This window comes from Triturus cristatus, chromosome 4_2 (assembly GCF_964204655.1).
Source record: "Triturus cristatus chromosome 4_2, aTriCri1.1, whole genome shotgun sequence".
Taxonomy (NCBI): Eukaryota; Metazoa; Chordata; class Amphibia; order Caudata; family Salamandridae; genus Triturus; species Triturus cristatus.
In genome coordinates this window covers 342,247,712-342,264,156 of record NC_140586.1, presented here as the reverse complement: position 1 = coordinate 342,264,156, position 16,445 = coordinate 342,247,712, and positions in this window count along the sequence as shown.

The window sequence follows — 16,445 nt, the reverse complement described above, 5'->3', positions numbered from 1 at the left end:
TGCCTATTCCTGATAGCAAATGATTTTACATTTTTAAAAAGAATCACGCTATTTTATGGCTAAAACATTTTATTTAACTGTATACCTGTTTTTATGACATATATTGTCAAATAAAGCTTATTTTGAATGAATGATATGGTGGTGTGGTTTGGCTTTAAAGTGGTTGATTTATTATTACCTAAGTAACGAACCAAACTAATATTGTCTTAGTCTGGACTAATTTAAATTGCTACAATGCCACATTTGACTAAATGCTTTTCTTGTTTGTTTGCTTTTAGGTGCACGAGAGAAGTAGAGACATCACATGCAGAACTCCGAAACAGAAGGCCTGTACAGTGACGTTAGTCCTCCAATCTCTTCAGCTTGTGCCACCTTAGTGACACTGCTCACTGAGAGCTTTAAGATGGCCCCAAATAAAGTTCCTCCCAAGAAAGTGGTCAGTTACGAGAAGCAGCTTCCCACCTTTTTGGGAGTTGTTTACCTGCCAGACTGGCCAATAGGGAGGAATCTGGGAGCAGAACGCCTGCATCAACAGCACCAATCCAACCTCAGCCCAAGACCATGTCTGTCAGTGAGGCAGCCAATGCAACCATTGCGACGCCAGCGAGCAGTGACACTGAATTTAATTTGTCCCTTTTGCAAAGTAGTACCCAATCATTTCAGGAAACAGAGCAAAGTGGACAGCAGCTGTAGTCAAGAATAGTAGCTATTCCTGAAGTTGGAGCAGAAAAAGAGTTCGAGCTTCTAGCCGAGCAAGAACCCCCTCTTTTAGAATCATTGGCTCCCAGATCTCCAGAAAGGAAAAGGAAGGGTACTACTCCACCATCTTCTCCAAGCACCACTTATGATGATGATGATGATGATGATGAAAGGGACTTGGAGTGGATACCAGCAGAGTCTGGGAGACGCCAGGAGAGACAGGGGAAAATAAAAGTTGCTGAAAGCCTTAGAATTATGGAAGAGGATGATGAAGGGGAGCTAGTCATTGCGGAAGGTGGCACAGAGGAGTCCGACATCACTATTCAAACTGCTTTCAGGGATGTGGCACAGGTAACAATACAAGTTCCCATATTTGCAAAGGCCCAGCTGATACCTGCACCAACCCCTACCTCAGTAGAAGTATGCACTGCAGAGAGGCAATTGGCGACAAACCCACCTACCTCCAGTTCTTCCTCAGGTATTGGCAGTGGCCCAGTAAGAAAGTACTTCTCCCCAGTTTGGGACTTTTTATGATTAACAAACATGAGGAGAACATTTCAATATGCACCATTTGCCACACAAGTGTTTGTCGAGGAAAGTCTGGTTCACATTATGGTACTGTAGGCCAAACAACCCATATGAAAAAACCTCACGCAATCTGGTGGGACGAGTACCTTAAATAAATTACTGAATTTGGTCATGGTGGTGAAGATGAGGAGAGCTGGGAAACATCACTTGCAAGTCCAATCACAGTGGGAGGTGATGAGGAAGAAGAGAGTGACATCCTCATGCAAAGCAGTCCTGCCCCAGGAGTGCACCAGCATAATCACCCACCTCAGCAACTTCACAATGGCACAAGATGACTCAGAGTCATACAGTGGCTGCCCTACCAGGACACACAGTGAGCCTACCGCCACCTACTTCTCAAAGGTTACCTGCATCATAGGCCCCACAAAAGAAGAAAATACAGGCTAATATTATGGGCATGTTTAGGTGGGGGGGCATACAACTGCACATTTGTACAATAGAAGTTGGCAAAAATGTTATCACTGAACCTCCTCCCTTTTGCTATTGTGGAAGGAGTGAGATTCTTAGAACTTGTGGCAGCTATCTTCCTGAATTGGAAGGCTCCAAGTCGAACCTATTTTGCCAGAGTTGCTGTTCCAGCTCTGCATCACAATGTGCTGCAATTGGTTGGACACGTTTTGCAGCAAAGTGTTGTTCACACTATCCATCTGATGACAGACATGAGGACCAGTTTCAGGCTCTCAAACAAATAGAGGGATAGAGGGCTTTTAAATAATAATCTTTATTATTATTCATATAGGTCCAGCATACGTGCCCAACAAGCAGTGAAAACAAAGGGGTATGCAGTTCCTAAGAGTGACGCAGGGTGTGGTGATATAACTAAAGGGTACCAAGGTGACAATGTGAGGGTGTTAAGGTACGCAGGAGAGAAGATAACTCCTTCTGGAAAAGAAGATCCTCACACACCCAACAAGCAGGTGTCTTGCTTCATCACCGGGTCTTGCTCCTTATCGGGCCGGCGGTGCAATGCCCGATCAGGCACCCAAATGGGGCCTTCCTAATGGAGATCTTTATTTCCAATGCCGATGAGTGAGGTGTGTAAGGGGTTACTTCTACTAGCTAGTGTAGGTGCATGTGAAGTGTGAAGTGAGTGAACTAAAACAGGGATAGGTGATCCACTTCAAACTATTTTAATAAAGCATGGTCACCATCCTGATTAAAACCAAAGTGAAACGCACATATCTCACCTTTAGGTGTGTGAGTCAATGTGCTAAAAGGGTCAACATGTTTCTTGCCTGGTAATTTATTAATTGGCAATTCTTCAGGACCAAAAATGATAAGGCTACCTACACTTTTTTGGTGGTGGTCACAACCTCTAGGAGGTATCAATGGTGGCCACACGTACAGCACCCTAAAAATGTGTGGTACCAAAAGTTAAATAACACAACCTACAAAAAAAGACATGGGCGTGGCCACACACCGTGGCATGATGGTACTTGCAGTGCCATATTCCTTCTACAGTGAGCTGTCGTTGCCAATCGACGCCGCTGTTGACGGGACGTGTGCCTTTTGTTTGGAGATACTGTGTGTCAGCGAGGAAGCGAGCTCTGCGGCACTACCTACTGTAGTTTTACTATTAACATTGTGAATGTGGGGCAACGACAGCTCACTGTAGAAGGAATATGGCACTGCAAGTACCATCATGCCACGGTGTGTGGCCACGCCCATGGAGGCGAAGTACGAAGTCAGTATTTAAGTGCCTGAAAATGCCGTGCCTCGCATTTCATTAATCCATCGCCTCTGAAGAAGTGGATAGACACGAAACGCGTCAGGCGGCTTGGACATTACTCCTGTGCTTGTGAACTTGAATCCTTGCTGTTCCCTCCAAGTAAAAATTGTGTGGCAGAAACTTACCTGTTGTGGGCTTCCTCCATACCAGGCACCTTTTGGTTGTTGATGTTAAGCGGTCCCGCCTGAGCCGCGGAGGGAGGTCCGGTGCCTCACAGCACCCCTGCAGCGATGCCAATCGACGCCGCTGTTGAAGGGACGGGTGCCTTTTGTTTTGAGATACTGTGTGTGGGCAAGGAAGCGAGCTCTGCGGCACTACCCACTGTGGTTTTACTATTAACATTGTGAATGTGGGACAAAGACAGCTCACTGTAGCAGGAATATGGCACTGCAAGTACCATCATGCCACGGTGTGTGGCCACGCCCATGGAGGCGAAGTACGAAGTCAGTATTTAAGTGCCTGAAAATGCCGTGCCTCGCATTTCATTAATCCATCACCTTTGAACTAGTGGATAGACACGAAACGTGTCAGGCGGCTTGGACATTACTCCTTTGCTTGTGAACTTGAATCCTTGCTGTTCCCTTCAAGTAAAAATCGTGTGGCAGAAACTTACCTGGTGTGGGCTTCCTCCATACCAGGCACCTCTTGGTTGTTGATACATATATATCTGTATATATATATCTATATCTATCTCTCTATATATATATATATATATATATATATATATATATATATATATATATATATATATATATATTCGTTCCACACCCGTTGCGTCGATTCTACATAGGAGATGTCGGGACACAGACACCAAATATAAGTGCAAGATCTTTATTTTTCACAGTCCCCATGACGCGTTTTGGCCAAGCTTGGCCTTGATCACATGACGCAACTACTGTGCTCTCAGTGGTATTTAAAGTACCCATGTGCATCTTAATTGCATAAACATGAAAAACAGACTTTGCAGAATCGGCTGAAAAGATATATAAACAAATAAACTAATGCGATGGTTGATCTAAGCACATGCTAAATTCAAATAAAAAATGTGCAATTAGGATGTGGCTCTATTTGAAAAAAAGGGTGGGTACAAATCATGCCTTAATGTCATGATCAACTAAACATATTATATCAAAATGATAGAACAGGATAAATCATTTTGCTTAAAACCTTGGCCAAGAATTATATGTACAAAATTAGGCAAATGTGGAAACTAAGGAATATTGACATGGTTCACTATAATTGTGCAAAACATTGCTGATTTAAATGCTTAGTGCATTGTATACTTCTTTTATAATATCTGTTCACTGACGATCATCACTGTGAGGTTATTAAAGCACCATTTTAAACAAGATGTTACCCTTGAACTTATATCCAAATTTCATTTCACATTGTAATAAATACTGAATTTCAACCATTGTCTTCAAAATGCTCGCTTATTATGTGCAAATCATACACAAAAAAAGGAAAAAGGCAAAAGAGGTAAAAGAACTGATGCAGATGTGGGCAATGTTATATTGGACAGCCGCCTCACTAATCTGTTAAAACGAGAAATGTGCAGTAAAGTGCTGATGTGGAGTTTTTATAAAAAAACGTTTGTGCAACGCTTGCTATAGATATAATATTTAGACCCAAATCTAAAACAAAATTTTAAAACAACTGATGTGTTAGATTATGCAATTCATTGCCCAATCATATTGAAGAGCCTAACTCCAACTTCGATTAGTGCTGGATAATTGTGGTAGCATGGGCACATTAACAGATTTACTTTATAAGCAAGTATACATATCCTCGCTGGTGTTAAGTCCATGCGAAGTATTGGTATCCAAATTTAAAATGTATTTGGTCTCCAGTTTGCTCAAAATGGATTTATGGTTACCTCCTCTTAATCTGGGTACAGTGTCAAGCACAGAAGATTTGAGGTGGCTAAGGTTCCTACTGTAAAACTCCTTAAAATGGATTGCCACTAGATAGGAAGGATCACAATTTGTTATGGGCTGAATATGCTGTAAGATCCGTTTATGGACCTGCAGCTTCGTACTCCCGATTCCAAAATGTATATAGCAAAGTGAGTTTTGCAGGTGAGAAATTTGTTAATCTTGACCAGTCTGTCATGCAAAGGAGTGTAATATTGTGTCATATTTAGGCAAAGTTGGCAAGCGGTGCACAAATTACACTTAAAAAATCCTGTTCTGCATGTAAGCCAGTTACCCCTCTCAGTAATTTCAGGACTACTTTTGACTTGGGCATTGCTCATGGATATGGCTCCCTTAAAGGTAATCATTGTTGATTTGGGGAGTTGAGGACCCATAACTCCATCACTAAGAATGAACGGCCAATGTTTCCTGAGTATGGCCCTTAATTGCTGTTCCTGTTTGCTGTAGGTCAAAATAAGCCATGCCCCCAATTCCATTTGGAAAATTACCATACCTCTGAAGATATGGTCTCCAAAGTGGCTGAAATCGGCCGGGGAGAAGAGCTGCCTGCTAGCTCCCCCATAACTTAGCCAATAGGCCCCGGGAATGGGTGAGATGGGTTTCCCTAGATCTTGGGGGTGATCCTAAGCAGTGTAAGAATTACCACCCTATTTCCCTTGTAAATGTTAATTACAAAGTATTTGCCAAGTGGCTTGCTGTTCGTCTTGAACCTCTCTTGCCTTTTCTGATCGATCCAAAGCAATATGGCTTTGTTAAAGGCAGAATAACATCTGATAATTCTCAACTACAATTTAATGTTTTAAATAAGGCTTCGACTCTTTCTTATTATTTAGCTACAGTTTCTATGGATGAGGAGAAGGCAATTGAAAGAGTGGACTGGTCTTTTTTATTTAAAGTCATTCATAGGTGTGGTTTTGGTCCAGGATTTATTTCCCTTATTTCTTTGCTTTATACGGACCCTAGAGCCTCTGTATTAATTAATGGTCTTATCTCTCAATTCTTTCCATTACAGCGTGGTGTGCGTCAAGGGTGTCCCCTATCCCCTCTTTTATTTATTTTATTTCTTGAACCCTTTTTGTCTCTATCAGCCATAATACCTCTATCACTGGCGTTCTTTATGGCAACCAACATTTGAAGTTGTCCACATATGCAGATGATATTTTACTGTTTATATCAAACCCTGAAACCTCTATTCCCTCTCTATTGCAATAGTTCTCAGATTTTTCTCTTGTCTCATAAGAAAGAAATTCTTCCCATCACCAAATTTTGCCTCAAGCAACATTTTGATTCGACTGGATTTCGATGGAATAATTCTAAGATTAAATACTTAGGCATCTAGTTCCATACTGGATTTGGCTAAAATCAATATTAAGGAAGAGCTTGATCTTATCTCTAAACTCCTTTCTTCCTGGAACCCTCTTTTTCTTTCATGGTGGGGACATTTTGATACCAGCAACATGATGATTACTCCTATTTTGTTGTATAGTCTCTCAATGATGCCCATTCATATTCCGTCACTAAAATTTGACTCCCTCCTTTCTAAATGTGTATGGCATAATAAGAAAGCTAGAATTTCCCTGTCACAGCTTAGGAAACCAAGATCTAATGGAGGAGTAAAATTTCCTGATTTTGGACTTTATCATAGGGCCTTTTGTCTTAGACATACATCTAAACGGCTTCTTACAGACCTCTCCCCTTTCACAGCTTTATGGGTTATAGTTGAATGATCTTAACTTGCACCTTCTTCTGTAAAATAAAATGTTGCCTTTACTGCAAAGGCAAAAATCACATTGCTTCCATTATTTAATCATACATCCTTGTTAAGACCTCATTGTCAGTCAAAGATCATTTCTAGGGATTCTTTCCTACAATCTAATCTTTGGTACAACTGTCTCATTCCCTTTAATGACAGACCATTTCTTTGGAAGTCCTGGAGGCTTCGAGGAATAGCATGGGTCCAAGATATGTTTGATAGTATGACTCCTTGTTCTTTTCCTCAATTTCAGGGTACCTTTAAGTGTCCATGCTCATTTTGGCATAACTTCTCAACCCTTATGGAAATAATTTTAGACATTTTTTATTCCTTTTCCTCAGATGATTCTACAACTATAGAGGACTCGCTTCTCAAAATATTGACGTTACTTCCAAAAGCATCCCTGATTTATAAACATCTTTTCAACCAGGTTCTGTCCATTTTAAACTAAATTGGGATTGACCTGGAAGGTGGATTTGGTCTGTGTCTGGAGCATCGACGCCTGGAACAATATTTGGGCTGCATCCACCACTCAGTCTTAGTTTTTTCTGTATCATAGATTGTATTTCACTCCGCTATCCATAGCTAAATTTGCTCACACTAATAACAAGTCCTGTTGGTCATCCTTTAGCTGATTTGATGCATCTCTTGTTTTGCTGCCCAATTGTAGCTTCCTATTGGGTGAACATATGGTCTCCTATATCCAATGCTTTTAATATGCATATTCCTTTATTTAATGTTATTCTTTTTAAAGGAAGTTTATTAGAGTCTTTGGGGTTATCTTCAATGAAAAGGGATTATTTGACCTTATGGTGGTTTTAGCTTTTGGGGCCGATTCTGATCCGGGTCGGAATGGCACCGAACGCGATCCAGCTGGAAAAACTACGAGCCGTATGCGTGTTTTCCGCCCGACTCGTACAGCTGTACGAACGAGCAAGTACGATGCGAGCAACATGAAATTCACTGACTGAGTCGTTTCCATGTCCGAACCGCTCCGTACGTCTCGGTCGTAAGCTAACCGTGGCTTACATTGGATGCGATACCCGACCGAGCCAGTACGATGCACGCGTCGGACAGCCTGTGCGAACCGGAGTGTCCAGCTCGTAAATCGTCCAGGTGGTTGCCTTTGTGGGTCCGCATCGGACGCCCTGTCACCCGCAGCCTTACGACTCGGACACAGGGGGAGACCCAAGTGTCCCCCCAACACAGGCATGTACGGTGCAGATGGCATCAACGCGTACCCACTGTAGGGGGTGCCCATGCGCGAGACGTACCCATTATGTCAATGGGAGCCCATGTACGCGTCATATGACCGGCTCCCATTGACTTCTATCGGAGTCCGACCGAACCGAGTCCGGCAGCATACGGCCGCATCGTACTCGCTCGGTCGGACTGCAGGACTCCGGCTCGGTCGGAAAACACTCCGGATCCGGCTCGGTCGGAGTGCTTTCCGACCTGGATCGGAATCGGCACCTAAATTGGAAATGTTCAGCTAAACTTTCAGTTAAGTCTTGGTGGAATAATGTTTGTCATTATCACAGACTGGATATTGGTTTGCCTTCTCCTGCAAACCATTTGTAAATAGAGATTTATATTGGTCACCATTAACTAACTATTTAAACAAGGTTGCAATAATGCATGTATCTTGTGAGCGTTCTGAAAACTTTAAAGCTCCGTAAAATGTTACTTTCTCTGCTTTTTCCTCTTCATTACCTTTCATCATTGAAATTGTTTTGTAGGTATTTTAATAATTTCTTTGATCACTATAAGTATGTAAAGATATTCGATCTTCAGTTGTAGAATGATATTCTGTTCCTGTTTTCCTCTCCCTCCCTATGATAGTGTCAAAATAGCTTTCAACTCTGTTTATTGATCGCCTTCTTCCTTTTTGCTATGTTATATTTAAGATGTTACTTATATGGCTTACTCTTTGTACATGTTTTTATTTCAAATAAAGCTTCTTAAACAAAAAAAAAGGTAAAGGGGAGGGTAGCTTTGCCTGAGTTGTGATTGGCACCAGGTACCCCCTTCCACTAGGGCCTACATTTCTTAACAGTGGGCACTTTAGTGCCCTCCCAAGGCTCCCACCATATACTAGTTTGAAGGTATGGGGAATCCAAAGGCCCGCACAGCCCTAGACGGCTCTTCCTTCCACCTGCACAGAGCAGCCACTTATGCTGCTCCCTCCAGGGAGGAACAATATTTTGATCTGTTTTCCTGACTGCATCATTAAACAGATAAAAAGTCTGCTCCCAGCCAGCAGGAGCATTTTCAAAGCTTCCACCGGCTGGGAACAGATTCTGGGTTTGCTCCTGCTTGGCCGGAGATTCAAATATACTTCCACCAAGCGGGAGCAAGCACAGGTTTCTCTTCTTGTGCCAGTGCAAGCAGGGAAACCGCTAGCTCCCGGTAGTGGATCCCCGGGACATATCTAGTGAGCCGGCCCTGGGGATGGGGTCCCCAGGACCAATATTGGCTAAGGGAGGGGGGTGAGTGGTGCCCCTCCCTTGTCAAAAGTATAGCTGCCCTGGGGGATGGGGTCCAGGGGACTTTAGAGGCCAGGGAGGGGGGCCCTCCCCATTAATAATACAGAGAGCCCTGGGGATTGGGTCTCTAGGGTTGCAAGCAGCTCAGGGAAAGGGCCACTTGCCCTCTACCCTCAAGAACATAATTCAGGCCCCAAGGGATCCTGGGGTTGAAAACAGCTTAGGGAAGGGACTGTGTGCTCCCCTTCTCTAAAAAAGATATCAGGCCCTGGGGATGGGGCTCCTGGAACTAAAATTGGCCAGGAAAGGAGGGCTACATGTCCCTGTTTCCCCCAAAAAATAAATGCCTCATCCCTCTGGGTCCTGGATCAATGCGAGGAGTTTTTAATAAACATGCGCAGGAACCCATGCTTGATTTTTTTTCAGTTTTGTTGTGGATTATTACATCCCCTTCAAATTGCACGATTGAGACAAAAAACATTTTGGGCCTCAGGCTGGGTCTCTCTGGGACCCCACCACCAGGCCTAGGGAGATCAGGGTTTCTGTCCCCTTATGTCTTTTTTTAAGTCTCAGGACTGAGTCCCAAGTCCTAGAATGGCTGCCACCACTTCCTGGTTGAGTTGGTGGCAGCCAATCAGATCTCAGCAGGAGATCTGTCGGGATCCATGGAGACTGTGCATCCCTAGATATACAAGTTGTGTTGAGCATTAATTGCTCACAAACTACAAAACGGTTTAACACCAAATTACAAAAAGCACTCTTTCTGTACCAAGATCTAGTTTCTGTTAGATTTGATGTAAATCTGTTTCGTGGTTTAGGCTGTAGCTGTGTTTACAGTTCCTATGGAAAAATGGATGGGGGAAACCTGTTTTGGGACCCCACCCTTTTTTCTCAGCCCCCACTTTGATGGATCACCTCTAACTTTCCATGTGCAAGTTAGTGAAAAAGTAGCACTTTTTATAAAGTTTGGTGGAGATTCATCAAACTGCACCAAAGTTATTAGTGACACAAAAAATGCATTATATATATATATATATATATATATATATATATATATATATATATATATATATATCAGAATCAACTCCTTCTCGTTCGGCCGTTTGCTCTAGGCACAAAGAAAGAGCGTGGACCACCAAATTCTGTCGATTGCATTTTTTTATTTAAATTCCCAAAAATGAAACAGCAGCCATGACGCGTTTCGTACCTCCCAGGGGACTTGATCACATGACGCGCTATTAGCGATGTCAGTTTCCTTAAATGCATTACACTTTTTTTCTTTTTTTGAGTTTGATACCATGTGATTATTTTCTTAAAGTGACCAGTGCAACTTAAACAGAATAACGGAATGTCACAGTACATGAAACTGGTAGCCACAATCATATACTCTACCAGAATAGCATATACCATATACTCTACAGCATTATCTCTCCACTATGATCATAGTTGTCGATACAGTACATGATCAAAAATAAATATATGTATGAATGCAATTTGTTAACGCTGCCAACTACATGTAGGAAATATATAAATAAATATATAGGAACATAAATATATAAATATATAAATATAAATACGTCATTAAATACATGTATAAATACCATTAAAAATACATCATATTGGTTAGCTGATCGATATATATTCTCTACTGGCGATTGCCAGTAGATAGTTATAGTTAGGACCTAGTTTCCATAGGAAAATAGTTTTTTTCTTTTCCAAATAACTTTGGCGACGGTTGACGAATCTTCGCAAAATTTTCAAAACTTGTGGCCCGCTCCGGTCAACTCCTATCCTAAAAGTTTTGGGGTGATTCACCAAGCGGGGGCTGAGAAAAAAGGGGGGTTCCATAACGTGTTTTCTCCATGTTATTTTCCATAGGAAACTTTAGACACGACTACAACCCGAACTGCTGAACGGAATTACACCAAATTTGGCAAAAAGGTATATATATATATATATATATATATATTACCTACTGGCGGTCGCCAGTAGGTAGTTATAGTTATGACCCTGTTTCCATAGGAAAACCGCAACATTCTATTTTGAATAACTTTGGCGCCGATCGACGAATCCTCGCGAATTTTTCAAAATAGGTGGGGCGCTACGCTCCGCTCCTACCCTGAAAGTCTCGGGGGGATTCGTCAAGCGGGGGCTGAGATAAAAGGGGGGTCCCAAAACGCATTTTTCCCATGCATTTTTCCGTAGGACCTTTAGACACAGCTACAGCCCGAACGGCTGAACAGAATTACTTGAAATTTGGCAGAGAGGTAGTCCTCAGGTCAAGGAAGTGCCTTTTGTAGGTTTGGTGTAAATCTGTTCAGTAGATTCTGAGAAAATAGCATTTAAATCAATATATATATCTGTGGCAGCTTACGGTGCGCTTACGGTGCGCTTACCGTACGCGTACGGTGGCGTGCGCGAGTGCGATTTTGATTGGTTATTAGATCTTAGTAAACATTCGAATCGGTCGAAACCAGGAAGCGGCGGCCGCCATTTTCTCTCTCGCTCTCAGAGTTGGGCAGCAACAATGAAGCCCAAAAACGTCTGAAGGGGCAGTTTCTTGAGATCCTAACCACCCAGCATTCATATAGGGGTCCCCAAACCACCCCCAAGCCCAAAAAATTTTTTTTTTTTTTTTCGGAAAATCGGCGATTACGCTTACCGTACGCGTACGGTAAAAAAAAAAAAAATAAAAAAAAATCCACACTCTCCCCACCCCGTGTGCAAATGGTGTCCGAAGAACACCATTTGTGCATGGCAAATTTACCCCTTGAGAAATTAATAAGAATACATTTCACAAAGATGCGCATAATATGTCGCCCATGTGCGCATGGTGCGCGAAGCGCATCGTGCGTACATGGCCCATCCCGCATAACGTGGGCACCGTGCGTGCACGGCACTAACTGCGTAAAGTGGGCGCGCGGTGCGCGAAGCGCACCGCGTGCTCACTGTGCGCGCACGGAACGAACTGCGTTAACAGGGCGCGCACGCCACGAATGGCGTAAAGTAACTTAGCATTTAAAAAAACGTACAAATTCACTGAAAAAACCATAGGTTTCACACACGTTATAGTTAGGAATTAGCATTTAAAAAACCTTGCAAATTCACTAGTTAGCTGTACATTTCACTCGTAAAATCCAATGAAATTCCCCCGTTATAGTTAGTGCAGGCAACTATAACTCACGCGACCGCAATCTTCTGCTAATGACATATGTGTCTTTATGAAAAAAAAATATTTGTAATATATGTATAGCTAAAATTTAATGGAAGAAGACATGGGCAAATAATTGTCTAAATACAGTATTAGCATCAGCAGAGGATTGCGGTCGCGTGAGTTATAGTTGCCTGCACTAACTATAACGGGGGAATTTCATTGGTTTTTTATGAGTGAAATGTACAGCTAACTATAACATGTGTGAAACCTATGGTTTTTTCAGTGAATATATATATATATATATATATATATATATATATATATATATATTCACTGAAAAAACCATAGGTTTCAGGGGCGTTATAGTTAGCTGGACATTTCACTCGTACAAAACCATAGAAATTCCCCCGTTATAGTTAGTTCAGCTAACTATAACTCGCGTGCCCGCAATGCACTGCTGACGACGTCACATATTACATCACTCATGACATGGTCAGTGACATCACTGATGACATCACTGAGGAAATCTCAAATGACATCACTGATGACATCACTGATGACATCATCCATTGAATATGTGTTTTCCTGAAAATTAAATATGTTTTGTATATGTATATCTCAAGGTTGATCGCAAAATAAATGGGTATGTAAGTGTCTAAATCGATGGTTTTTTTGTAAAATTGATTGTATAACTGACTGATTAACTGTATATTAGAGAATACATGGGTTAGTAAGTAATATGTACATATCTGTATCAGTCTCCTACTTTGTGTATAAGTGGCTTCATGGATTGGTGAGTAGGTGCATGAGTGTCTATATGGGTTATTAGATTTTTTTGAGTATCAGTATGAGTGTTTGAGTGTCTGTATGGTTCGGTGGAGGGTATTACTTAGCACATAGATGTATGAATGAGTTACTCAATGTTTGTATGTGTTGAAAACAGCATGTGTGCAGGACTGTATGAGTGGATGTGTGTGTATGAGTGTGTTAGTGAGTGAATGACTGTCTCAATAGTGTGTTTATGAGTAACTACATATGTTTTAAAATAGTATATATTTGTATTTGTGTATATAAGTGAGTACATGAGAGAGTGAGGGATTGGAAGAGTTCCTGTATAAATACATTTTTTTTTATAAGTGTTGATTTAAGAGAGTAAGTATGTGTAAGTTTCTGTTCAAATAAGTGTGGCGGTGTGTGTATAACTGTTTATGCAAGTAAATGGATGTTTGATACTTTGCATGTGTGACTATGTGTGTGAGTAACTTTATGGATGAGTGTTGGTGTGTAACAGGATCTATAGGTGTATGAGTACATTTGATGAGTGATTTCATGTAGGACTGACTGTATAGGACTGTTGGTGAATGAGTGGATGTGTGTGTAGATCTTGGAATTACTGAATATATGTGTTGTAAGTAGTATTGGTATGTCTAGTGTTTTGAAAATGTTAGTTTCTATTTTTGAGTGTGTGTATCAAAGGTTATATTAGGGTGAGAGGAGGTCTGCCACTCTATCACAAGGATGATGTCATCAGTGATATCATTTGAGATGTCATCAGTGATGTCATGAGTGATGTCACTGACCATGTCATGAGTGATGTAATATGTGATGTCACCAGCAGTGCATTGAGGGCGCATGAGTTATAGTTAGCTGAACTAACTATAACGGGGGAATTTGTATGGTTTTGTATGAGTGAAATGTCCAGCTAACTATAACGCCCCTGAAACCTATGGTTTTTTCAGTGAATTTCCAAGATTTTTAAAATGCTAATTCCTAAGTATAACATGTCTGAAACCTCTGGTTTTTTCAGTGGATTTCAAAGGAAGGTTTTATAAATGATAATTTTTATATGTAATAATAGTTATATGTATTCTTTGATACTGATTTTCTACAGATTTTTAACTGTTTATTTTTAAATATTGTTTTATTAAATAAAATTATATATTTTTAATAAAAAATGGAAAAAAAATGTTTTAAAAAATATTCAATCTGAAATATTTTTTAATATTTGTATTTTATTTTTTTATTTTAATATATTTATATATTTTTTAAATGATTTTTTTCCCCAATTTTTTGGGGAGTCGCGCACCCAAAGCATACCTATCACGATCGGTGCGCGGATTGCAACCACCATTTTAGAAAAGTTGTGAAGGATCCGCGTACGGTGCGCATTTTCTGAGATGTGTGCGATTGCTATGCGACTGGTCCGCGACTTCAGCTCCCGCGTATTCGCGACACATGCGCATTACTGTACGCGATGCTTACGCGGGGACGGGTTCCGTGTGACGTCATATCGGTGTCAGGCACGGTGGGTGCGCGACTCCCGCGATTTTTTTTTATGTCTAAAATGATATATATATGTCTTTAATATACATATTAGGGCAAGAGATTATCTAAGGTATTCATAAAAATAATATATTTTTACTTATAATAAACTTATATTACTTTTAAATGTACTGTCGCGAAGTCGCGTAGCCCATGTGACCTGAAAAAAAAAGATTTGATTGGTTCATAACATTTCCCATTGTAACTATTGAAGGACCCCACCCATTTCAATCATTCTTCTTTGATCATCTTCGTAGAGTGATCTCTGTGCTCTGAAGAACCCTTTTTTCACTATATTTTGGGTTTAAAAAAAAAAAAGATGATCATGGCTTCAGGACAGCAGCAAGAGGAGGAAGAGCATTCTTCAGAAGAAGAATTTTTGCCGGAGCCTTCACGTCCTAAAAGGCCAGAATCAGTGGTGTGAAAATTCTTCACCTTTTCACCAGGGCAGAAGAAGGTGAATGCCACAAAGGTCACCTGCTGGATTTGTGAGAGAGTACTATCTAGAGGCAGTAGTGAAAAGAAGTATTCCTGCGGTACTGCTTCGATGTATAAACATCTGAAGACCATTCATCCGGTGAATCTGGCTCGGGAGGAGTGTAGACGAGCAGAAAGGAACCCTCCAGCTGCAGTTCAAAGTACTTCTGGGACATCAACTTCTACATCTGCACCAGACATACGCCCTGAGTTTGCTTTCCTAGAGCAGTTTCTGTGTTATCACAGCGATTACATAAGGACATGCTTCTATCAGGATAATTACAGGACTGGACAGAGATTGACAGGCTGATTGGGGCACTGCATAAATACTACTGAGCTTATTGCAAGGGTGAATAAGTAGTATGCTGGGGGTAACAGGCCTACATACATTGTGCACATTTCACTGTACCACTATGTGTCTTACTGCCTGAGACATTCTACCGGTGTATGCACAGTGACAAGATACTGAGAGTGCTGGTAGTTGACAGGAGGGTGAGTTTTTAACTTCTTCTGTGTTCGCACAGAAATTATATAAGGACATGCTTCTGTTAGGATGATTGCAGGAGTGGACAGAGACTGATACTCTGATTGGACACTGCATATTATAAAGGTGAATCAATAGTCTGCTGGGGATTACAGGCCTGCATACATTGCACACATTTCACTGTAGCACCATGTGTCTTAATGCCTGAGGCATTCAATGAGGTGTATGGACACTGACTAGATAGTGAGAGTGCTATGAGTTGACAGAAGAGTGAGTTTTTAAGTGCTTGTGTGATGGCACCGACAGTAAATAAGGACATGGTTCTGTCAGGATGATTGCATTACTGGATAGAGAGTGACAGTCTAATTGGGGAACTACTTGAAAGAATCAGTACTCTGCTGGGCGTTAGGGGCCTGCATACATTGCGCACATTTCACTGTAGCACTATGTGTCTTAATGCCTGAGGCATTCTATAGGTGTATGGAGACTGACTAGATAGTGAGAGTGTTGATAGTTGACAGGAGAGTGGGTTTTTAAGTGCTTGTGTGTTAGCACAGCGATTGGATAAGGACTTGCTTCTGTCAGGATAATTGCAGGAGTGGGCAGAGACTGATAGGCTAATTGGGGCACTGCATAAATACTACCTGGTTATTGAAAGGGTGAATCAGAAGTCAGCTGGGGGTTCCAGGCCTGCATACATTGCGCACATTTCACTGTAGCACTATGTGCCTTAATGCCTGAGACATTCTACAGGTGTATGGACAGTGACTAGATAGTGACAGTGCTGGTAGTTGACAAGAGAGTAAGTTGTCAAGTGCT